We start from the raw sequence: 26,394 nt of genomic DNA, 5'->3' as shown, positions 1-26,394 counted from the left end.
TGATAATCTCCTGCTGATAAAACAATGATTTGATCAAACTACACTAAGCCCAGTAAATGACATAGCTGGAATCAGGATCTCTGCCCTTACATCATACTGCTCTCAGATTAGGTGACAGATTCCCTTTAAGAAAACTAAATTCTTACCAACATTTTACTAATTTCCTTTGCAATATCAATATGTGAAAAGGGCCTACGGAAAGAATGTGTGGACTAGAGTGACCTTTTTTTGATAACTTAAAGATTAAAGTGTTATTATTATTATTATTATTAATTTATAATTTTCTGGAAATTTTATGAATCTTTCCAAATCACGTTATTAGCAGATTAGTCTTCATTACTGTAAGAAAATATATATCTAATATATAAACCTCAGTGTATGTATGTATGTATGTATGTCCGCTAAAGGAATTTGCACCGTCGCATTTACAGTCACAAAATTTTGCACAGACGCCCCATGTGACTCAGGGAAAGTCACAGACTATGTTTGGGAGGGAAAATTTAACCCCGTGCTTTCCAGTTACTCTACAAAAATCCTACAGCCATTAAACTGAATGGAGCTGGGAGTTGCAGGCAATAAATAGCAACTGTCAGTGGTTGCTATAGGAACAAAATAAACTGTTAGTATAAGAAGCTTATGTGTGAGGTAAAAAGATGTCGGTGGTGAGACGGATAAAGAGAAACAGAGACACAGACAGAGACAGCCCGGGCAAAGAGATAGCCCCGGAAAGAGACAGCCCCGGGCAAAGAGACAGCCCCGGGCAAAGAGACAGCCCCGGGCAAAGAGACAGCCCCGGGCAAAGAGACAGCCCCGGGCAAAGAGAGAGAGAGAGACACACAGATAGAAAGATTGAGACAGATAGATTGATGCAAATACAGACAGAGAGAGAGAAACAGACAGACAAGGAAAGAGACAGACAGCGAGACAGACAGACAGAGACTGGGAGAGAGACAGAGAGACAGTTACTATTCTGGGCAACGCCCGGGTACTACAGTAGTTTATATATATAAAAAAGGCATTTAAGTGGCTTCAAACCTCTGCTTTTCCCAGTCTATTTTCTTGTTTTCAGCTGCACTGATGTCAGAGTATACTCATTTGGAGTACAGATGATGGCAGTGACGGGGTCAGCTCTGCTGTGTGTCACTAGGGGCTAATTCAGACATCCGATAAAATCAATAAAAACAATCGAATCACAAGTTCTAGACTTGGTTTTCACGGATAACCTTCATACCTGTATTAGTCCAGGGGGCCATTCACATGTCCGTGATTTTTCAAGCATTGTGCGTCTGCGTAATTTCGTATAGACTTGTCCAATACTGTCAAATCAGCAGTGCATGTCTATGGGTCAGTGATAAAAATCTGACAGCAATCTGAAGACATCCAAGTGTGCTCAGAGTTTTACAGACTGTCAGAATCAGAATGGAGAATGTGGAGAAACTGTTATTTTCCTCCATGTAGAACTGATGACACTTGGATCACATCCTAATCAAAGTCTGGTCCAAAAAAATCAATTCATTTTTCTTGTCATGAAAAAAATAGGGCCCTAACTCTGTGGAGACGCTGCTGCAGGAGACTGTACTGATAAGCATAATGTTTAGGAGGAGACTCGTGCTGAGTATTTAACTGCCATCATCTGTACTCTAAATGAATGCTGAAAGCAGAAAAACAGACTGGGTTTGAGTTGAAAAGTTTCATAAGTTTCCATTTTGGAGAAATATATATATATATATATATATATATATATATATAAAAAGAATGTAGTCACTCTTTTATGGGTAAATGCAGGTTAAAAAAAAACAAAGAAAGTGTTTGTGAAGTATGCTTTTTTTTGCACTTATTGAAAGGGCTGTGCAGGTACACAATTAGAAGTTTAATCCTGATGCTCGCCCTTCCCTCTGACAGAACACACACACAGAGCACCCACAGCAGCGCCAACCACAGAGCACCCACAGCAGCACCAACCACAGAGGATCCACAGCAATGCGAACCATAGAGCACCCACACACCAGCACCAACCACAACACCAACCACAGAGCACCCACAGCAGCACCAACCACAGAGCACCCACAACAGCGCCAACCACAGAGCACCAACATACCAGCACCAACCACAACACCAACCACAGAGCACCCACAACAGCGCCAACCACAGAGCACCCACAGCAGCACCAACCACAGAGGATCCACAGCAATGCGAACCATAGAGCACCCACACACCAGCACCAACCACAACACCAACCACAGAGCACCCACAGCAGCACCAACCACAGAGCACCCACAACAGCGCCAACCACAGAGCACCCACACCAGCGCCAACCACAGAGCACCCACACCAGAGCCAACCACAGAGCACCCACACCAGAGCCAACCACACAGCACCCACAGCAGCGCCAACCACAGAGCGCCGACACCAGCGCCACCCAACGACAGAGCACCCACAACAGTGCCAATCAGAGCACCTACAGTATCAACCACAGAGCAGCCACACACCAGCGCCAACCACAGAGCAGCCACAAGAGAGCACCCAAAGTAGCGCCAACCACAGAGCACACAAAATAGCGCCAACCACAGAGCACCCAATATAGCGCCATCCACAGAGCATCCACAACAGTGCCAACCACAGAGCACTCACAAGAGAGCATTCACAACAGTGCAAACCAGAGCACCCACCACAGCACCAACCACAGAGCACCCCCAACAGTGCTAACCACAGAAGTACCAATGACAGAGCACACACAAATATGCCAACCAAAGAGCACCCAAATTAGCGCCAACCACAGAGCACCCACAACAGCGCCAACCACACAGCACCTGTGCCAACCACACAACATCCCCAACAGCATCTGTGGCTCCCCTGAGGCTTCCGTCGCCACAGGAACATTGCACCCCATCCAGCGGTGTGATGTCCCATTCTGGGTAAGGAAAGGAGTGAACGCCGGTCCCCAGGCAAATTTACACTACACCCATTGTTAGGTACACACTGGGACCATGGACAGTGGCAGTAACCCTCCCATGCTGCATGCTGGGAGGGGCCGTAAGACCCATCCCTGCTCCTATAGGGTACAGAACATGGCAACTGGGGAGGTGGGAGGAGCCACCAGAGAGCAGACAGGGAAAGGAAGGTCAAGTTTAGTGAGATAGAGAGAGAGGGGAGAAGGAGGAGGAGGTCTGCGGGAGGCAGACGAGAAGGAGAGAAGGAAAGACAGCTCTAGTCAGACAGGAGCTAAGAGAAGAAAGTGACGCTTCCTGGTGAAGAACCTGGGACTCAGAGGGTCCAGGTGACACCAAGCAGAGAGAAGAATGGATTCCAGGGCCACAGATAGCTGTAGAGCTGCGGTGGCCTGTTCCACAGGAACATCGGTGGAGGGATCAAGCTGCAACAGGGGACGGTCCCTAGAAACCGGAGGAGTGAAAAATCATCTCCAACAGTAAAAACCGAGGCCCAGGGAAAGTTGCAAACTCCCCGGGCCACAGCCCACAGCAGAACCTGTGGAAAAGGGGCAAATAACCGTCAGGCGACCTCCCAGCCTGGAGGCTGTTGTGGAAGCCGAGCCAGGTTCATCCTACAAAGGCAAGGTTTAAGGCGACAGCTGCAGACAGAGACACTTGAAAGAAGGGTACCGGCTTTCATTCCAGGAATTACCCAGGATCGGCGGAGGTCCCTGACAGTGGGCCTCAGCAGTCCAGAGACACCAGTGTGCTTAAGCCCAGGAAGTGTGAGTAAAGACCTTGGAATTGCACCCTCTGGTGTTGTCTCAGTTATTGTCGCCTGTATAGACTTCCACCACACCATAGACTCTCACGAGCACTAATTGCGCCCCGGGGTACCGCTCCACCTGTGGGGAGCAGTACCATCATTGCTGCCATTCCATCACCCCGGAGGCCTCATACAGCAGCGGCGGCTTAATAGCTGCATACCACAGGTGGCGTCACGAATATAAACTTTATTCACCAGCCATATTTAATTGACACCCACCAGGCCACGGAGTCGGGCCCCACCACCACTGACGACCCCCGGACTAGTCCGGCCCGGCACCGGGTGTCCCATAGCCCTGGGGTGGGCGAGTCAACTTTGGCGTCACGAACAGGATTTCGTGCCCGGTCCCACCGGGTACTGTGAGCCTGAAGAATTGTGCTTAAAAGACTGTGTTATAGTGAGAAACTGCCGCCATTGAAGCCACTGAGCGCGGGAAGAAGGGAGGCGTGCCTGCAGAAAGAGCGCGAAAAGAAGCTCCGCCCCCTTGTCTAAGAGAAGAGCGCGAAGCTGAGACCATGTCTGCTATGCAGAGCAGCAGATGCAAAATGGCGCGCTAGGAAAGTGTCTGCCTGGCAGTTAATGCTGCTGTCTGGAGGAAGAGAGAAAATGGCTCCTGTAAGCGGAGGCCAGGAGGAGCTCACCTGGATCAGGCCTGTGACCGCCGCTGAGCTGAAGGCTGAGGTCGGGAGGATGGCTGACAGGATGAAGGAGCGGGAAGTTACCAGCCTGCTGCTGAGCAACATCAAAAGTCTGCTACTAGAAGAAGCGACGAGTCTGCTGCTGGGAGATCGTGCAGAAGGAGACGCAGAGAGAATGGCGTCCACACGTAGCGATCTAGAGCTAGACTCCGCTGACTGGTGGGGCTGGGAGATGGACCAGTGGTGTGAAAGGCTGCAGGCGAAGGTGATGCAGCAGATCCGGCAAGCGACACGTGGAGCAGCGACCGCCAGAACACCGGAGATGCTACTGAGGGGTGAGTCATTTAATGCCCCTGCCGGTGCGAGTGCCCCAACCCCCGCTGCCATGCCCGCGGTCCCTGGAAAGATGCCCACCATGGCGACGCCGATCCGGGCCGCAGCCACGCCAGATGCGGCCCGCCAAGATTTCGCCGCCGGAGCGACGCCCATCCACACCGCAGCAGCGACGCCCAGCCCGGCCCGTCCAGCTCAGGCCCCAGCAGCGATACCCCGCTCGGCCAAGCAAGATCCCGCCGCAGCAGCGACATTAATCCACGCCGCAGGAGTGACGCTGAACCAGGCCGCAGCCACGCCAGGTGCGGCCCGCCAAGGCCAGACCGCAGCCACGCCAGGCTCGGCCCGCCAAGTCCAGGCCGCAGCCACGCCAGGCTCGGCCCGCCAAGTCCAGGCCGCAGCCACGCCAGGTGCGGCCCATCAAGAACCGGTCACAGCAGCGACTCCAATCCAGGCCTCCGCCATGCCAGGCGCGGCCCGCCAAGACAAGGACGCAGCTCTGATACCATCATCCCGCAGCAGCCCCGCAACGGCTGGAGAACAGGACCAAGGGACTCAGACCAGTCTGAGCACAGCCTGCATGCTGCCTAGGGCCCTGCCAAGTCGGGACTCCAGCACAGAAACGTAAGAATGAGAAAGAAGACCTGAACTGTATATAGACCTTGTCTGCCCCTCATCCCTTTGTGAAGATGTCCCTTTTGTTTTGCCCTTACGTTCTTTTTGAAGACGACACCCTTTCCTGTCTTACTGCCCCTTGTGCTTTTTGAAGAAGTCACCCCCCCTTGTTTATATGTTACCGGGCCACGGAACTGGAATGTGGTCCCCGGTGAATGTATATGTGTCCTGTGTTACCAGGCCACTGGACTTAGTGGCTGGTTCGTTTTCTTTGCAACCCCCCCCCTGAGTTAAGAAAGTTAAAAGACATTTTGGGCCACTGGACTGTGTGGTCAAAATATCCCTATGTAAATAGTTGCCCCTGTTGTGCCCCCTACTAGAATTATGGTGGAAGTGCCAAACCGTGCAATGGACTGGAAGTGCACACTTAGAGTTTCTTTATAAGAATGTTTGAAACGTTAAAGAAACGGTGCCTCCCATAAAGGGAAGAAAAGTTTTATTGTTTTATGTTATGCATAACAAAAATTGTGCAATTCCTTCCACATTTTTCTGTTGTTTTTCAGCCCGAGGACGTGCTGGGATTCGCTGTGGGGGAGTGTGGCGCCCCTGAGGCTTACGTCGCCACAGGAACATTGCACCCCATCCAGCGGTGTGATGTCCCATTCTGGGTAAGGAAAGGAGTGAACGCCGGTCCCCAGGCAAATTTACACTACACCCATTGTTAGGTACACACTGGGACCAGGGACAGTGGCAGTAACCCTCCCATGCTGCATGCTGGGAGGGGCCGTAAGACCCATCCCTGCTCCTATAGGGTACAGAACATGGCAACTGGGGAGGTGGGAGGAGCCACCAGAGAGCAGACATGGGAAAGGAAGGTCAAGTTTAGTGAGATAGAGAGAGAAGGAGGAGGAGGTCTGCGTGAGGCAGACGAGAAGGAGAAGCAGAAAGAAAGCTCTAGTCAGACAGGAGCTAAGAGAAGAAAGTGACGCTTCCTGGTGAAGAACCTGGGACTCAGAGGGTCCAGGTGACACCAAGCAGAGGAAGAGAAGGAATTCCAGGGCCACAGAGAGCTTTTGAGCTGGTGGCCTGTTCCACAGGAACATCGGTGGAGGGATCAAGCTGCAACAGGGGACGGTCCCTAGAAACCGGAGGAGTGAAAAATCATCTCCAACAGTAAAAACCGAGGCCCAGGGAAAGTTGCAAACTTCCAGGGCCACAGCCCACAGCAGAACCTCTGGAAAAGGGGCAAATAACCGTCAGGCGACCTCCCAGCCCGGAGGCTGTTGTGGAGGCCGAGCCAGGTTCATCCTACAAAGGCAAGGTTTAAGGAGACAGCTGCAGACAGAGACACCTGAGAGAAGGGTACCGGCTTTCATTCCAGGAATTACCCAGGATCGGCGGAGGTCCCTGACAGTGGGCCTCAGCAGTCCAGAGGCACCAGTGTGCTTAAGCCCAGGAAGTGTGAGTAAAGACCATGGAATTGCACCCTCTGGTGTTGTCTCAGTTATTGTCTCCTGCATAGACTTCCACCACACCATAGACTCTCACGAGCACCAACTGCGCCCCGGGGTACCGCTCCACCTGTGGGGAGCAGTACCATCATTGCTGCCATTCCATCACCCTGGAGGCCTCATACAGCAGCGGCGGCTTAATAGCCGCATACCACAGGTGGCGTCACGAACATAAACTTTATTCACCAGCCATATTTAATTGACACCCACCAGGGCCACGGAGTCGGGCCCCGCCACCACTGACGACCCTCGGACTAGTCCGGCCCAGCACCGGGTGTCCCATAGCCCTGGGGTGGGCGAGTCACATCATCCACAGAGCACACACAACTGCGCCAACCACGGGACAGTAGATACATCTGAGACAATTCCCAGTTCCTGAACCATCAAGGACAAGGTAGTGATGATGAATCTAGTTCACACATTGTCTTCAGGCCATACGGTTTTTTTTAGGGATCGCTCTTTCTTTCTCAAACCTCTAAAGACCCAGTTCACTGCAGTAGTGCATTGTTGTTTTTCATAGTAGCAGTCAAAGGACTAGTTTTTTTTTTGAGCGTCTTCCGTTTTAAGGTGTCGATTCTCCCAACGGAGGTCCATCTGGAGTTGGGAGTTTTACCGGCAACGTTCTGTGGAAAACGTACAAAGCAGCTCTCCACCAATAGAAGTCCATGAGTACTGACCCTGTAATGTTTGACCCAATTAGAGCCCAACTTTACATCCATCAGTAGACAGCAATGGTTTGGAGTTTTCCCTCCTCATCAATCGAGTTCGGTTCTGGATGGTTGGTTGGGCGGGATGACCCTGAGGCCGCTCTGGAGAGGTGGAGATTCTCCATGAAATCATCTAGCTGATGTCAAACTACAAGAATGGAGGTTGCAGATTGTGACATACTTTATTGGAGTGGATCTGTGTCACACAATACTGCAACATGTGAGCCAGGTTCATAAAAAAAAAATAGCCTCGGGGCTCCATCAGCTCTAGTGGAAGCCGCAGAGTGACAGATTCTCACTGATGTAAAACATGCAAAAATTAGAAAAACAGCAGCTGATGGAGACATCTGTGTCAGATCTGATCATCTGAAGATGCAAAACAACCCCCAGACCAATTGTGTGCACAATCCCTGATAAAATGGCTTTTCCCATAAGGCCAAGTCTACATGTGTCAGATTTTGCAGCCTTTTTTCATGTGATTCTTTGAAGAAGAAGAAAAAAAAAAAGTTTCCCCATCTCCTCCTATCAGTCCGTTAAAACCAGATGTCATCCGAGTGCTGCCTGATTTTTTTCCCCCGAACCATTCATTGCAAAGTTGATCTCACACGAGGATCAATATCTGATATATCTCCGCCGTTTTTGATGGATCACTCGATCCGCAAAGAATCACGGAGATGCGAACAGCCCCATAGACTGTCAGGGGCACGAGGACTATCCATGGAAAAACTAGACAAAAAAGACTGACGGCACTCCCAAAACTGCAATGTGAACCGGTGCATAACTGAACATGACATAAAATTACAAAAAAAAAAAAAAAGACAGTTTGCACTCTGAAATGCTAAAACATGAAAGCCATGAATGTAAGAATATAGATGTGCATTACCGCTAAAGATAAAAAATTAGACATATAGCATACAAAAATGGCCATTTTTATATCTGCCCAGCAGCCACGTCAAGGCATACCTCATATACTGGGAACCTACATTGGACTGAAGCCTCTCTCTGGGTTTATTCATTAGAGCAGGTTCCTACTTGTCTATACACATGGGGTTTCTTAACCCAGAGAGAGGCTTCAGCTCCGTGTAGAATCCCAGTATACGAGATATGCCTCGACGTGGTACTGGGCATGGGCAGATATAAAAATGGCCGTTTTTGCATGCTAAATATCTAAATTTTTCTTACTTTCTTTTAGCAGTAATGCATATTATATATATATATATATATATATACACACACACACACACAGATATTTTCTTACATTCATGGTTTTCATACTTTAGCATTTAAGAGTACAACTGTCTCTTTTTTTTTTTTTAATTACCTGTGAAAAACTGACATGTGAATGAGACCTTAGGCATTGCTTCTTGGAGGAATGATATAGTAGAACATGGAGTGTCCACAGGTCCATAGGACTACAGAGTACAATTTTCCAAAAATCACAGCAGAACCCGTGGCCCTGAAATGTGAATGGACTCTAAGGCTATGTGCCCACGGGAGTTTGTACCTGCGGATGTATCCGCAGGTGTCCCGCAGCTGCTCGCTGGAGTCCGCAGCAATTTTTTAGCTGCGGTAGTACAGCGAAACCTGCGGACATTCACGCGGATTACCTGCGGAAGTCCCGGCCTCTATCTCCATAGTGGAGGGCCAGGATTTCCACAGGTAATTCCGCAGAAAGAATTGATATGCAATTACGTGCGGCTGCGGGACATCCACAGCATGTTCCGCAGCCGCACGTATCCACAGCGTGGACACAGCACTCCCCATGTCCCATAGGATAACATGGGGAGTGTCTGTACTTGCTGAAACCTGCGGATTTATCTGGAAAATCCAGAAAATCCGTGGATTTTCTGCAGATAAATCCGCAGGTTTAATCTCCCGTGGGCACATAGTCTAAGGGGTACTTTGCACGTTGCGACATCGCTAGCCGATGCTTGCGATGCCAAGCGCGATAGCACCCGCCCCCGTTGCAGATGCGATATCTTGTGATAGCTGCCGTAGCGAACATTATCGCTACGGCAGCTTCACACGTACTCACCTGCCCTGCGACGTCGCTCTGGCCGGCGACCCGCCTCCTTCCTAAGGGGGTGGGTCGTTCGGCGTCACAGCGTCGTCACACGGCAGGCGGCCAATAGAAGCGGAGGGGCGGAGATGAGCAGGATGTAAACATCCCGCCCACCTCCGTCCTTCCTCATAGCCGCATGGGCTCCAGCACAGTAATGAAAAACTTTTTTTTTTCTTTCAAACACTAAATATGCATTGAATAAGACCTTACCCAAGCAATGGAGCACCCAGCCTCAGAATTTGTCCATGTCTAATGCCAGTTGAGATGGTAGATAGCCGTAAGATAATCCCTTGAAGGCTAGCTTGCCATCCATTTTGGGTTTGTGTGTCCATTAATATCTGTTCTAGGATCTGTTTTTCTCATATGCAAAAAAATACATTTTACAAGTTTCCCTTTTCCATCTAACAGTAAAAAAAATGGACCGCAATCAAATGACAAACTAATGGCATCTGTGTGTTCACCATTTTTAATTGATTCGAATGGGAGAGTTAACAAAAAAACATTACATAAGTGAAACCACACGTCTGACCGAGGCCTAACTACTAGCAATGAGCGGGCACTACCATGCTCGGGTGCTCAGTACTAGTAAATAGTGATGAGCGGGCACTACCATGCTCAGGTGCTCAGTACTAGTAAATAGTGATGAGCGGGCACTACCATGCTTGGGTGCTCAGTACTCGTAACTAGTGATGAGCGGGCACTACCATGCTCGGGTGCTCAGTACTAGTAAATAGTGATGAGCGGGCACTACCATGCTCAGGTGCTCAGTACTCGTAACTAGTGATGAGCGAGCGCTACCATGCTCGGGTGCTCAGTACTCGTAACTAGTGATGAGCGAGCACTACCATGCTCAGGTGCTCAGTACTCGTAACTAGTGATGAGCGAGCACTACCATGCTCGGGTGCTCAGTACTCGTAACTAGTGATGAGCGGGCACTACCATGCTCGGATGCTCAGTACTCGTAACTAGTGATGAGCGAGCACTACCATGCTCAGGTGCTCAGTACTCGTAACTAGTGATGAGCGAGCACTACCATGCTCGGGTGCTCAGTACTCGTAACTAGTGATGAGCGGGCACTACCATGCTTGGGTGCTCAGTACTCGTAACTAGTGATGAGCGGGCACTACCATGCTCGGGTGCTCAGTACTCGTAACTAGTGATGAGCGGGCGCTACCATGCTCGGGTGCTCAGTACTGGTAACTAGTGATGAGCGGGCACTACCATGCTCAGGTGCTCAGTACTGGTAACTAGTGATGAGTGGGCACTACCATGCTTGGGTGCTCAGTTCTCGTAACTAGTGATGAGCGGGCACTACCATGCTCAGGTGCTCAGTACTTGTAGCTAGTGATGAGTGGGCACTACCATGCTCGGGTGCTCAGTACTCGTAACTAGTGATGAGCGAGCACTACCATGCTCAGATGCTCAGTACTCATAACTAGTGATGAGTGGGCACTACCATGCTCGGGTGCTCAGTACTCGTAACTAGTGATGAGTGGGCACTACCATGCTCAGGTGCTCAGTACTCGTAACTAGTGATGAGTGGGCACTACCATGCTCGGGTGCTCTGTACTCGTAACTAGTGATGAGTGGGCACTACCATGCTCGGGTGCTCTGTACTCGTAACTAGTGATGAGTGGGCACTACCATGCTCGGGTGCTCTGTACTCGTAACTAGTGATGAGTGGGCACTACCATGCTCTGGTGCTCAGTACTCGTAACTAGTGATGAGTGGGCACTACCATGCTCAGGTGCTCTGTACTCGTAACTAGTGATGAGTGGGCACTACCATGCTCTGGTGCTCTGTACTCGTAACTAGTGATGAGTGGGCACTACCATGCTCGGGTGCTCTGTACTCGTAACTAGTGATGAGTGGGCACTACCATGCTCGGGTGCTCTGTACTCGTAACTAGTGATGAGTGGGCACTACCATGCTCTGGTGCTCAGTACTCGTAACTAGTGATGAGTGGGCACTGCCATGCTCAGGTGCTCAGTACTCGTAACTAGTGATGAGTGGGCACTACCATGCTCAGGTGCTCAGTACTCGTAACTAGTGATGAGTGGGCACTACCATGCTCGGGTGCTCTGTCAACAAGGAAGAAGCCAGCTCACCTGATTAGCTTTATAGACTCCAGAATTTGGGAAACCAGTACTGCCTTCGTCGAAACTAAAAAGGATCGAGGAGAATGTATTCAGCGGAAACCAAGGTAAAATCTTCCATATTTATTGTAGCATTATTGAAATAGTAGTAGTTACATCACAGGTTGTCCATGTGAAGCCCCCCATGGGTTTCTGGTGCTTGTAGCGCACCCTTACTCGTGGCTTATAAGGGAGGTCTATGCACCAGAAACGCGTTGGTGGTCTCTCATGGACCATTTATGGATGTAACTACCATTATTTTAAAAATTCTACAATAAATCTGAAAATGTTTACCTCCGTTTCAGCTGGATACATTTCTCATGATCTGTCCAATGCCAAGCAAGTACTGTTTACAGGTCATACTGTAACAGAGACCCCAGCACAATACCCCCTGGGTGCCGGACAGCTGGCATTGGCAGAGTACGGCCGGACCACCCCGGGGCAGCTTATAGCTATCACTCCATATGTCCCTACATTCTATTTTGGCAAAATAATATTGTAACACAAAAATATCACAAATCCAAATTAGGATCTAACCATAACAAAAACCACATGATGGGGGCGCGGGGGATGTCCGTATTGTCCCTGCAGGGTGGGCCGGGTACAAGGCACAGACTATAGAGTACAGACCTGATGGCTCATGCTTCGGGGAGGGTGCAGTACAATATCCATTTTGCTGAATTTGCAGGGAAATTTCCATGTAATAAGCCAAATATAGCACAATCTGGCAACATTCCTAAAAGGATGCGGCACAGCTGTTGGCCTGATTAATAAAAAACGGAAATAAAACTTTGGGAAATCACAAGTCACTCTATACACAACTGGCGGCGTCCGCCTTGTATTGTCTCCTTATATACAGCTGGTATAATACAAGGAACAGATTCAGGGGTAGACGACCCCTCTGCACTTTAGCTCCATGCGACCACTCTCACACACAGGCGGACCCCTGGTGACCGGACACAACAATGCTATACAAAGCAACCAACCGAAAAAGTTAGATTTTCAGATCCAGTGACTGCCGGGTGCCTGTGGTGTCACCGGCCATTTCTAACCTGCCATTCTGTGCTTGGGAGGAGCGACGCAAATCACTGCACACATCATACAGCACGATATGGCGTACATTACACATCAGTACATTGGACAAATCACATTATATGGCACATGTATACTAACAACCTGCCTGCACCATATATTACCTATATATTTCATTATACTGTGCTCATATTATATTACACTAATATATAGCATATATCACACATTATATGACACCTATACACCAATATAATGCACACATCAGCAAAAACTATTACATTCATTTTATTGCACATATACATTAAATAAAACATATATACTAATATATTGCATACATTGTTACTTTGTTCACACCATACATTATAACATTGCAACCACCATACATTATAGTGCAACCACCATACATCATAGATTATTTCATTACACGCACCATACATTATTACATTACACGCACCATACATTATAGTGCACACACCATGCATTATAACATATCACGCACCATACATTATAGTGCACACACCATACATTACATTACATACACCATATATTATTATGGTGCACGCACCATACATTATTACATGTACCATACATTATATTGCACACATCATACATTATATTGCACGCATCATACATTATAGTGTACACATCATAGATTATTTTATTACACACACCATACATTATAGTGCACACACCCTACATTATAACATAGTACACACCATACATTATAGTGCACACACCATATATTATTACATTACACACACCATACATTATAGTGCACGCACCATACATTATAGTGCACGCACCATACATTACATTACACACACCATATATTATTATAGTGCACGCACCATACATTATTACATGTACCATACATTATAGTGCACACATTATACATTATAGTGCACACATTATAGTGCACACGCCATACATTATAGTGCACACACCATACATTATAGTGCACATATTATAGTGCACATATTATAGTGCACACATTATAGTGCACACATTATAGTGCACACACCATACATTATAGTGCACATATTATAGTGCACAGATTATAGTGCACACACCATACATTATAGTGCACATATTATAGTGGACACATTATAGTGCACACGCCATACATTATAGTGTACACATCTAATAGCAGAGCTTTATCCCCTCTCTGGGAGATCAGCACTGAGTTCTCCTCACTATACCCCGCACACCTATCATATAATTAGCCCCTGATCACTGACACAAAGGCTTTCATTCAAAGTTCCTGCCTCATTGACTCCCTGTACCTCTGGGGTGGGGGGATCACTGCAGCCATCACATAATCCACAATCACACATCTATTCCCTGCTCAGGACTCCATGCATTGCACAGCGCAGGCTGGGGAACAGTATAATGAATAGGGCACATCAGCAGTAAATCCCTTCCAGCTTGCTGCCATTGTTACTCTGGATGTGCCCATCTCAGCGGCAGACAATGCCCAGCAGCACACACATGTCCTGAAGTGGGAAGATGGATAGAAGAGGCTCGTACCTGGCTCCATGCTGGGGGTGCACAATCCCTGCACTCTGCTCCTCTGCTGCAGTGAGATGGACAGCGCTGCGGGGGGCTCTTCCTCCGCTGCCCACCTCCCCTCACTTTTGGTTAGGCGTGGTCTGGGAGTGCAGACCAATAATACAAGACTGGGCACTGGGACCTGGAGCTGTCATCCCCAGCAGCAGAGGGAGGCTGTGTGATGTGTGTGGGAGAGGAAGCCAGGGGCAGGCACATGGCGAGTGCAACAAGGCAGAGCCCAGGGCATGGCTGGGGTGTGCTGCCACTCACCACCCTGCAGGCAGGGGCATGGCTGGGGTGTGCTGCCACTCACCACCCTGCAGGCAGGGGCATGGCTGGGGTGTGCTGCCACTCACCACCCTGCAGGCAGGGGCATGGCTGGGATGTGCTGCCACTCACCACCCTGCAGGCAGGGGCATGGCTGGGGTGTGCTGCCACTCACCACCCTGCAGGCAGGGGCATGGCTGGGGTGTGCTGCCACTCACCACCCTGCAGGCAGGGGCATGGCTGGGATGTGCTGCCACTCACCACCCTGCAGGCAGGGGCATGGCTGGAGTGTGCTGCCACTCACCACCCTGCAGGCAGGGGCATGGCTGGGGTGTGCTGCCACTCACCACCCTGCAGGCAGGGGCATGGCTGGGGTGTGCTGCCACTCACCACCCTGCAGGCAGGGGCATGGCTGGGGTGTGCTGCCACTCACCACCCTGCAGGCAGGGGCATGGCTGGGGTGTGCTGCCACTCACCACCCTGCAGGCAGGGGCATGGCTGGGGTGTGCTGCCACTCACCACCCTGCAGGCAGGGGCATGGCTGGGATGTGCTGCCACTCACCACCCTGCAGGCAGGGGCATGGCTGGGATGTGCTGCCACTCACCACCCTGCAGGCAGGGGCATGGCTGGGATGTGCTGCCACTCACCACCCTGCAGGCAGGGGCATGGCTGGAGTGTGCTGCCACTCACCACCCTGCAGGCAGGGGCATGGCTGGGATGTGCTGCCACTCACCACCCTGCAGGCAGGGGCATGGCTGGGATGTGCTGCCACTCACCACCCTGCAGGCAGGGGCATGGCTGGGATGTTCTGCCACTCACCACCCTGCAGGCAGAGCCCAGGGGCTGGGATGTGCTGCCACTCACCACCCTGCAGGCAGGGGCATGGCTGGGATGTGCTGCCACTCACCACCCTGCAGGCAGGGGCATGGCTGGGATGTGCTGCCACTCACCACCCTGCAGGCAGGGGCATGGCTGGGATGTGCTGCCACTCACCACCCTGCAGGCAGGGGCATGGCTGGGATGTGCTGCCACTCACCACCCTGCAGGCAGGGGCATGGCTGGGGTGTGCTGCCACTCACCACCCTGATTGATGAGCTCACTGCCTGCATCTGCTACAAAGTTACATCTTGGATTCCTGGCATTCTGCTGGAGGAAATTCTTCCTTATTTGTCTCCTCACATTCTGATATCTGTAAGTTTATGGCAAAGATTTTCCGGGATTTTGACAAATTAACCCTAGAACGCGCAAGCAATTCAATCTACCATAGAAAACAAATGACCTAGCAGGCCTGCGAGGCCCCAGGTATGCGTTCTAGGGTTAAAAAAAAACAACAAAATCTGGTATCGTTTATATAAACAATAAACAAATCAATAGATTTGGCAGTGATACTGGTCATGCAGCCAAAGATGGCCCTGTGCCGGTGACACATTGCAGGGTGATGCAGGTGTATGGGGTCACCTATCCGGAGAAGAGATGTCACCAGGGTGCAAGGAAGGCAAGCGAACGTGTGATGATCTGGCAATGTTCTGCTGTACAACAATGACATTTGTGTGGAGATGAGACGTACCACCTACCTCAATAATGTACCCTCCACCCTTCATGACAGTGATTTTCCCTAATGGCAATGGCTCCTATTAACAGGGTAATGCCCTGACAATACGGCAAAAAGTGACCAGGAATGGTGTGATGTCTGTCTCCATGTTCTCCAGATCTCAATCTGATTGCTCATCTGTGCGATGTGCTGGAGAAGCCAATCTGATCTGTGGAGGATGCATCTCACAATTTAAGGGCTCATCCAGATGTCCCATGTTCCCATACGAGCGCTGTCCATGGTTTTCACAGCTTCCCAGGGAAAGATGCCCGAAGAATGAGCAGGTCACATCTTTTAACCACTATACAGTAGTAGGGCGGGAAAACAGTTAGTCTAGTCAGAAAGTGTGGAGCGTTCAAGTTGGAGAGGAGTGTGGGCTGGAGCTAGGTGTAGCTCCAGCAGGAGAGTTCAAGTTGAACGGTGCCAGGGTAGGAGCCCTGGTGCCACTGGCTAGGAGTCAGATGGTGGTCTCCGTCAGCAGGAGACGGGAAGACGGCTCGGCAGAACCGAGGTGGAGCAGGACAGGGTTGTAGCCCGCCGGTACCGACACAGGGAACCAACCCGGAAACCGTAGCACAAAGGGGGCTACTCGGACCCTGAAGCCAGAGCCCAGAAACAAGCGGATCAGTTAATTCACCGATTGAGGCCAGGAGGACTAGAGGTCCTGTCCCACCCAAAGTCCCTCAAAGAAGACAACAGCCCACCAATAGGGATAAAAGGTCACCGCCAGGGCCCATAGATCCCACGGGCCAGCGTCTGCGGGCACGGCTCCTTAGGCCACATCCAGCTGGGAGCTGGAGTTTCACACTAGGAAAGTCCACCTTACACAAACAGTGCAGAGGAAAAGGATAGAGACCACCAACCAAGTGGGGGACCCGAATGCAACCGGCTGCGGCACCGGCCACCATCACCTTGGTTTACCAGAGACTTGTGTGGTTTATTAACAGTGAGTACACCAACACTCCCTGCGGTCACTATCCCCTGAACCTAGCCACCGGGCCTCGGAGCCACCATCCTTGCCCACGGAGGGGTTAACAACTTGCTGCACAACATCTTCCCCCGGGTGCCCCATAACAGCAGTGGTGGTGTCCCACCTCACCACACACAGTGGATATCGTCACGAACTTACTACGGCCTAGCCCGTACATCTACGTCACCCCATTTATTCGGCATGTCCGCGAGACCCCCGAGTCCGGAGACCCTCGAGCCACCTCCCCTGAAGGCCCGGATCTGAGCAGTGCCGGCTGCTGGCACGGGGGCGGCACATAAGCCTTAAATGATCAGAGGTTAACGTTTTGGTGCCAGATATAACTGGACACCTCCCTGGTCTTGTGTTCCTACCTTTATGGGTCAGAGCAGCTATGGCAGCATGAGGTCACACAATGTGGTGGTCCTGTGAATACAAGGTATTACCTATCCACCGGAGAGGTGATGGCTTATTGTTTTGTCAGGATCCGGCCACTGGGATGCACACAAAATAAAGAATAGAGAATTTATTCTTTTTTTAGCATGCATTTTCTGTCTGAGAACCCTGCCCCACCCATAGCCATGTGTCTAATTTCACATATATAGCTTGGTCCTTTGCTTCTCACACAGAGCAAGTTTTGTAACTGCAGGTGAGGTTACATATAGGCTAGGGACCCCAAAAATAGAGATTACCTTGGCGTTGGTACTGGGGCTCCTTTTGCATTGATCAATACAATGGCTAACCATCTCTCATTCATATTATTCATAGCAGTTATGCATATACCATTTTCATGTTTTTCACTTTTTTCAGATAGTCCATTGTGTTTTTCAGTCTAGTATTCCCATAGCCGTTCTGCTTTTCATTATTCCCCCTATACATTGTGACCGGTGTGCAACTCTTTATCCTGTTGTTTACTGGGATGCACACTGTCCGATTAAACAGAACACTTTTATCTTAGGGAACTTTTATATCCATTACAAAATATAGCAGCAGGTCAGATGCCCAACCGGCTCTCCATTCATTCTCTATGGAGTTGCCAGAATATAACGAGTGCGGTCCTCGGAAGCCCATAATAAAATGAATGGAGCACAGATCGAGCATGCGCACTTCTGCACTATTTTAAGGGTACGTCCCCACTATCGGGCCTTGCTCTGCGTTCTGGACGCAGCGGGTCATGACTTGCGTGGCCATGAGTCTTCTCCGCAAGAGAACGCAGCTCCTCGTGCCCACGATCTGAGCTCGGGGAGTTGCGGTCTCTCGCGGTGTTCTCAATTGGCATGCTTTGGATCAGAAAGTCGCACCACAGGTCAGTTTTTTACTGCAGGAAAAAGAAGCACAGTGTGCACAGGATTTCTAGAAATCCCATCCACTATGCTTGTACTGTCAATGCAGCGAAAACACGCTGCATCCAAAACACGGAAAACACTGATCGTGGGCACGCACCGTAACCGGAATAAACGTTTCCCATTCTGCAGATCGGTGCAGGTCCCAGCACCCACTGATCAACAGGATCTCACCCTGTGGATTATTTCATGTGACGTTTTGGTTATGACTTTTACGTGACCTTATTTTTTCCCAATTAGGCAAAAAGTTATGAAATTGCAAAAATTACATGAAGGACTTTCTTCCAATTGTCATATAATATTTTCTTACATAGTGACTGCACAACAGGCTCAAAGACTAAAGGCCGCTTTACACGCTGCGACATCGCTCAAGCGATCTCGTTGGGGTCACGGAATTTGTGACGCACATCCGGTCGCGTTAGCGATGTCGTTGCGTGTGACACCTATGAGCGATTTTGAATCGTCGCAAAAACGTTCAAAATCGCTCATCGGTGACATGTCCCCCTATTCTCAAAGATCGCTGCTGCTCGGTGTACGAAGTAGTTCGTCGCTCCTGCGGCAGCACACATCGCTCCGTGTGACACCGCAGGAACGAGGAACCTCTCCTTACCTGCCTCCCGGCCACAATAAGGAAGGAAGGAGGTGGGTGGGATGTTACGTCCCGCTCATCTCCACCCCTCCACTTCTATTGGTCGGTTTGGTGACGCTGCTATGACGTCGCTGTGACGCTGAACGAACCGCCCCCTTAGAAAGGAGGCGGTTCGCCAGTCACAGTGACGTCGCTAGGTAGGTAAGTAGTGTGACGGGTCCGCGCGATGTTGTGCGCCACGGGCAGCGATTTGCCCGTGTCGCACAACCTATGGGGGCGGGTACGCACGCTAGCGATATCGGTCAATTTTCAGCCAGCACTGTAGCATACTGAATCCTAACTGTGTGTAATAAATAGACTGTTAGGATTTCGTTCTGCTTGCTGGTTAGAGTTGAGGCGGCTTTGCACGTTGCAACATCGCACGTGCGATGTCGGTGGGGTCAAATCGAAAGTGACGCACATCCGGCGTCACTTTCGACGTCGTTGTGTGTAAATTCTAGATGATACGATGAACGAGCGCAAAAGCGTCGTTATCGTATCATCGCTGCAGGCTCCGACTTTTCCATAATTTTGCAGCCGCGACAGGTACGATGCTGTTCCTCGTTCCTGCGGCAGCACACATCGCTGTGTGTGAAGCCGCAGGAGCGAGGAACTTCACCTTACCTGCCGCCGGCGGCTCTATGGAAGGAAGAAGGTGGGCGGGATGTTTACATCCTGCTCATCTCCGCCCCTCCGCTTTGATTGGCCGCCTGCCGTGTGACGTCGCTCTGACGTTGTACGACCCGCCCCCTTAGGAAGAAGGCGGGTCGCCGGCCAGAGCGACGGTCGCAGGGCAGGTGAGTGCATGTGAAGCTGCCGTAGCGATAATTTTCGCTACATCAGCTATCACAAGATATCGTACCTGCGACGGGGGCAGGGTCTATCGCGTGCGACATCGCAGCATCGGCTTGCGATGTCGCAACGTGCAAAGCCCGCCTTACAGTCATGAGACTGCAAGTATGCGATTTTCATGCCTGTGGCCACAAGCTGACTACTTTCTCTTCCTGCTTCTGTCAGTGGTCATATGATTAGTGCTTGAACCAGCAAGCAGAGTTGAATCTTAACAGTGTGTATATTACATACTATTAGGATTTGGCATTCTAAATTGCATGCTAACATTTTACCCTAAGCTGGAAAACCCCTTTAAGAGAATGGAAAATCCTTTACAGAAAAATCTGGTGGTTTTTTTTTCCAAGTGGAGGTCTTTTGGAGAGATGTGCCTTTTATATAAACATCCCAGAGAACGTCATCCATGTTATGAAGCTCATTCTGTTCTCCTCTCTTTCACTTTCCCCGTAAACTAGTATGCTCTAATGTGCTCCAGAATCGCACAGATCCAGCCCCCTGCCTATAGGACGACGCACACAGGCACATTTCATTACATCTGTAAACTACTTCCTTGAGAGCGAGCATGTACTGATTTTTGCCTTGGCCTGAGGCTGTTTTTGTCACTGTATATTTGACATTGTGCGCGGTGACCCATGAGCTGAGAGCGTCGACTCCTCCAGCTGAATTAATAAATAAGCTGGAGCAGGAACATGTAAAAAGATATGGAGACAAAGTAAAGCTCGACACTTAAGCCGAGAACAAGATGAGCTAAAATATTGACAATTATTGATTTAGAAAAATTCTTTATTAAACTTTCCTGCCTCGGAGAGCATCAAACATTTGCATAAGTAAATTGGGCTAAGCCATGTCATTTTTTTTTTTATGTCACACATGTTGCAAAACTAGATTAATGGTATGTTCGTATGGGGAAATATTCTCAGCAAAATTTGCTACAGAAGTGAAAAATTTGTAGCAAATGTGCTTTTCTAGTCACCTGACCGCTGCTGCTAATTACTGGCTGCAGCAGTGCTGAGACTTCGAAAGTAAAGCGGGCTTTACACGCTGCGATCTCGCTAGTGAGACAGCAAGCGATCGTACCCGCCCCCGACGGTTGTGCGACACGGACAAATCGCTGCCCGTCGCGCACAACCTCGCTTACACCCGTCACACGGACTTACCTGTCCTGTGATGTCACTCTGGCCGGCAATCCACCTCCTTTCTAAGGGGGCGGGTCATGCGGCGTCACATATCAGGCGTCCAATAGAAGCGGTGGGGCAGAGATGAGCGGGACGTAAACATCCCGCCCACCTCCTTCCGTCCGCATTGGCGGTGGAGGCAGGTAAGGAGATGTTCCTCGCTCCTGCGGTGTCACACACAGCGATGTATGCTGCCGCAGGAACGAGGAACAACATCGCTAATTAGAAGAGAACGATTTTTTGTTTCAGAACGACCTCTCCGCGGCAAACGATTTTGGCCGCTTTTGCTATCGTTTTAGGTCGCACATAAGTGTCACACACTGTGATATCGTTAATAACGCCGGATGTGCGTCACTAACGACGTGACCCCAACGATAAATCATTAACGATATCGTAGCGTGTAAAGCCCGCTTTAGTGTAAGGGGGAGCCAAAGGATAGCCGGCAGTGCTTCGCTCTACTTGACTAGGCTGAGGTCGTGTTTGTGTTCCACCCCGGCCGGGGGGTGCGACACTTGAGTCTTCAGGGGTTCATCCACCACCCCACTGCCGATCACCATTGTAGACGCAGCAGGACAACACATTAGATGGAGACATTCTTTGCAACACAGCAACAACTGTTCTATTTGTCTTTCAATCTTCTGGACACACACTGCCATACATTTCTGTTCTTTAGGGTGCTTTTCCTGTCTAGCCCTCGCCTTTGATATTAAGATTCCAGCAACCAATTCTAAACTTCTGCTTTTCCCATTTTTTGTCTCCATGGCTTCCCTGGACCACTCCACTACCTCGTACAGCTTCTAGTCTCTCAACCTGTACATGGGCCCGTCGGCCACTTGCTCCAACGCCCAACTGGTCGACGGACTCTCCTAAGCCCGTCACGAATTGAGCCGTAGGCTCCGGACCGTTGGAGGATATGACTCTAGAAGAGAGTTTGTCCTTTCCAGCAACTATTCTGCAGTACTAACCCTCTTCCTGGCCTGTCTCACTAACCAACCCTCTGCTCTCTGACACTCCTATTTTGGCTCTAGATCCCAGATCCCTCAGCAACCAGGAAGTATCTTAAACTGCCGGTCGCTAAAGGGCGCCGACCGCTGCACTGCTCCGGGTCTGCTACATCACCATCTGTATTCTCTAGCAGCAGCGCACAGCTTTTGGTTTGGAGACTTTTGGTTTGGAGAGTGGCCTATGCTGGAGCCACAGGGGCACTGTATTACAGGGTCTACTGGACGGAAAGTACTGTTCACTTGCCTGGGGGAGTGAACTGGACCGGCCACCGAATGTTCACTACTGCCACCGTTGGTGGCAGCAGGTACACATGTTGTTAAGCAGCCGGTAGAGGGCAGTCCCAGGGGATCTTCGGTACCCCTACAACTGGCGCCACGGACACAGTACAGTCTCTGGAAAAAGCAGTTTCAGGAGCAGGCACAGAAGTGGCTCCATCCGGGATGGATGGGTGGATGCGACAGCAGAGGCTAGCATGGATACGTGCAGCAGCTTGTATCATGGCAAACAGCCGGCAGCAGCATATAAGGAATACACTGTAACAGAGGAACAAGTCAGCAGCAGCACTGAGGACCTGAGAACTAGCAAGATAAGTAACTTGTTGCCCAGGCACCGCCCATAGGGGAAAGGTGTTGTTAAGTACCTGCAACCTCTTAGCTGACCTAAGAGGCACTTCCGGTTCAGGGTACGCTGGCCCTTTAAGAAAAGGGGTGTGGCCGTGCGCACACCTTTCGGGCAGAACCAGGAAGCCGGCGATGTGCACACAGGTTCTGGGAGGCAGCGACATGGACTGGGGATTGGGCAGCCACAGCAGGACGTCCAGGCAGGTGAGGGAACCGACATCCCCACCGGGGAAGGGGAGGCAGCACATTGTGGAGATACCAGTATGGGTGTTACAGGTGCTAGTAGATAAATAGGACTCCATTTTAAAGATGAGCAAATTTATTGGAGTGGAATGGAATTCTCAAATTTTACAATAATCCATAGTCTACAGAATTTTTGCAATTCACTCCTTGCAGCCAGCTGTCATTTTGCCGAACCATCGAGGGTCAGGTCAACCAAAAAATGCACCCCTCAATGCTCAGCCGTCACCTCATGCACCACATCTTACTATTATTATGCTCTAGGGTTTGGAGAGACCCCCAGAGCATAAAAAGAAACAGTCAAATTGTAGGGAATAACTCCATTGAGAATTGAATTTCTTTTGTAAAATTCACGTGATTCGCCGAATTCGCACCTCAGCACATTTGGTCATCAATACTCCGTTTATTATTTTTAATCCACATTTAAAATATATATATATATATATATATATATATGTATATATATATATATATATATATATATATATTTTAGAGAAAATATATTTATAATATATATTTTTATATATATATATATTTTTATATATATATTTATTTTATATATATATATATATATATATATATATATATATATAAAATGTAATATATATACCGTATTTTTTTTAATATATATATATATATATTTAATAAATAAATATATATATATATTTTAGAATATATATACGGTATATATTACCGTCTGACAACTCCTATAATACAATTAGAGGGTCTCATCTAGCTGAAATAAAAAAAGCAAAAATATGATGCAACGATGATGCATTTCTTTTCGGCTCATCCATCGCCTCTGTTCCTGTGTGTGCCGATGAGCAACCTGCAAACATCTCAGACCTCAGCAGCCGCATGCCGACAATAAAGCTGTTATTATGCTGTTTCCATGGTCACCACATTACTATTATTGAATTGTAATGATAGGGACTTTTTTGTTACACGAGAGGTGGAATAATTGTTACATTGTGCGAACAATAAAATCAGGATGAGAACATCAGAGAACTGTCCTGGGAAATATATTATATAAATACAAATATAAAGAGAAAACTGTCTGATAAAACTAGCGGTATGAAGTTATACAGCTCTGCAGATTGATATATATATATAGTTTTGGGATATGGTTCAGTATTTTATGAAAATGCATGATTTTTTTCTGACTTTAGTAGTCCAGTGGGTGGAGTCAGATGTCATTGCTTAGGACCGCCCATTGGACTCCTAGACCCATTGTAAAGTTAGATATTAATACAGTATATTATATGAACAGAATATTTTCTTAAAACATATATATGTCTTATGTCTCCTGCAGAAGTGACTCCTTGAAGATTTTGGTCCAGATGAGCCGTTCTAATGTAGCACAGACATGTGGCGCTGGTGCAGGAAGTCAATCTAGTTGGGACAACAGCGGCAGATGTGACCGACCTGGAACAATGACAATAGACAGTAGATGAATAGTAATGATAGCAGAGCTTGAACAATAATATAGCAGTGTTCAGTAGTGTAGATGACTTTGCAAAAAAAGCTCAAAGTAGTAAAGCTGGCAAAACGATATGACAAAATTGACTCAATGAAGGCTGAAGTAGGCATACTAGAATTACGGAACCACCATAACCACCATATTAAGTGGCCATTTTAGTCAATATCCAACTCTTTGACAAGTTTAAAGATATCTTTAAACTTGTCAAAGAGTTGGATATTGACTAAAAGGGCCACTTAATATGGTGGTTATGGTGGTCTCCTAAAAAGAGCCACTCCTTGGCTAGGTCCTTCCCGGAGGTATATCTGGCTGGTTTCTGTGTCGAGACTCCTAACAGAGGCTCCATGGACTTTTTTGATTTGCATATTTCCCAGTGGGTAATGCACCTAGGATTTCACTGTGTTGAGCGCCCTCGTTCGCTGCCGGCAGTGTTTTCTCTGACTGGTCTCCCCGAGATCAGTGATTGTTTTGTTTAGAACTACGGAACAGCAGAGCTGAAAGGTTATCACTGTCACACAGAGCTTTTTACAAACTTTGCCGACTGTCATGGTCGCACCAGGTACTGTTCAGGCTACAAATTCTGACAATCCTCCCAATAACTTTTGTGGTGTCTACGATCAACGGCAGACTAGGACATCGACCTGCACAGTGATATTTAATAGGCAGGCTAGTAAGAATTAATCTCTGCTAGTCTGCTTGTTAGTCCCCTTTGATCACATGTTGTGGGAAGCCAATCACATCTGCTACCCTCCTATACATGCTGTCTAGATCCTTCTACCTATGTCAGCTATAGTTTATCTTAGTTGGTCTGGTGAGGTGCTGTGATCCAGATTATCTGATGGTTGTTATACTTGTTACTGAGTGCCATTGTCGAGTTAACCCTTGTTGCCTTTTTGTTGTTACTTTCCTGCTCTTGCTTTACTCCTGAGTCTGTCATTGCCTATTCCTGTGAGTTTGCAGCGTGTCAGAGTTTTTGTTTTTCCTTGTTTGTCTTTATCTGCTTTGATATCAGTGGATTGATGAAGAAGGGGAGTGAAACTTAGAAATGCGTTGAATAAAACCACCTTCATGCAACTTTCCTGGATTTATGTCATATCTTCAGCAGCACAGTAAAGGCTGCTTTATACGCAGCGACATCGCTAACGCGATGTTGTTGGGGTCACGGTATTTGTGACGCACATTCGTTCTCGTTAGCGACGTCGTTGCGCGTGACACGTACGAGCGACCGCTAACGAGCAAAAATACTCACCTTATCGTTGCTCGTTGACACGCTGTCCAGTTCCCAAATATCGTTGCTGCTACAGGTACGATGTTGTTCGTCGTTCCTGCGGCAGCACACATCGCTATGTGTGACACCCCAGGAACGAGGAACCTCACCGTACCTGCGGCCGCCCGCAATGAGGAAGGAAGGAGGTGGGCAGGATGTTCGGCCCGCTCATCTCCGCCTCTCCGCTTCTATTGGGCGGTCGCTTAGTGACGTCGCTGTGACGCCGAACGAACCTCCCCCTTAGAAAGGAGGCGGTTTGCCGGTCACAGCGACATCGCTAGGCAGGTAAGTAGTGTGACGGGTCCGAGCGATGTTGTGCGCCATGGGCAGCGATTTGCCCGTGACGCACAACCAACGGGGGCGGGTACTCTCGCTAGCGAGATCGCAGTGTGTAAAGCTACCTTAACAGTTCTACATCTACTTTGTTGCTGATCTGCTTTCCATCACACGCTCTATCCTTCTCTTTTGGGAGGGGGGTATCAGAGTAGTACTGGTCAGGAAAATAGCCACGAACTGGACTCTGGCATCTCCACCATCAGGAGTAACCCTTAGGTTAGGGACAACCTAGGCTTCCCTAGTATGAGGGACAGCGTAGGAGACCCTGTCCCCCACTATTCTATCAGA

The 26,394-nt window shown here is 49.0% G+C and overlaps 1 protein-coding gene across 1 annotated transcript in view; it reads right to left on the bottom strand.

Annotated features, from left to right (window-relative positions):
- Nucleotides 1-14,588, bottom strand: part of CTBP2 (C-terminal binding protein 2) — a 146,412-nt gene extending 131,824 nt beyond the window's left edge. The window contains exon 1 of the mRNA XM_075348499.1: nt 14,317-14,588. The gene's annotated coding sequence lies outside the window, so the exon portion shown is untranslated. The remainder of the gene's footprint in view (nt 1-14,316) is intronic.
- Between the last annotated feature and the right edge of the window lie 11,806 nt (nt 14,589-26,394).

The sequence above is a fragment of the Anomaloglossus baeobatrachus genome, chromosome 5 (assembly GCF_048569485.1).
Source record: "Anomaloglossus baeobatrachus isolate aAnoBae1 chromosome 5, aAnoBae1.hap1, whole genome shotgun sequence".
Lineage (NCBI taxonomy): Eukaryota > Metazoa > Chordata > Amphibia > Anura > Aromobatidae > Anomaloglossus > Anomaloglossus baeobatrachus.
This window is presented reverse-complemented; position numbering and strand designations above follow the sequence as displayed.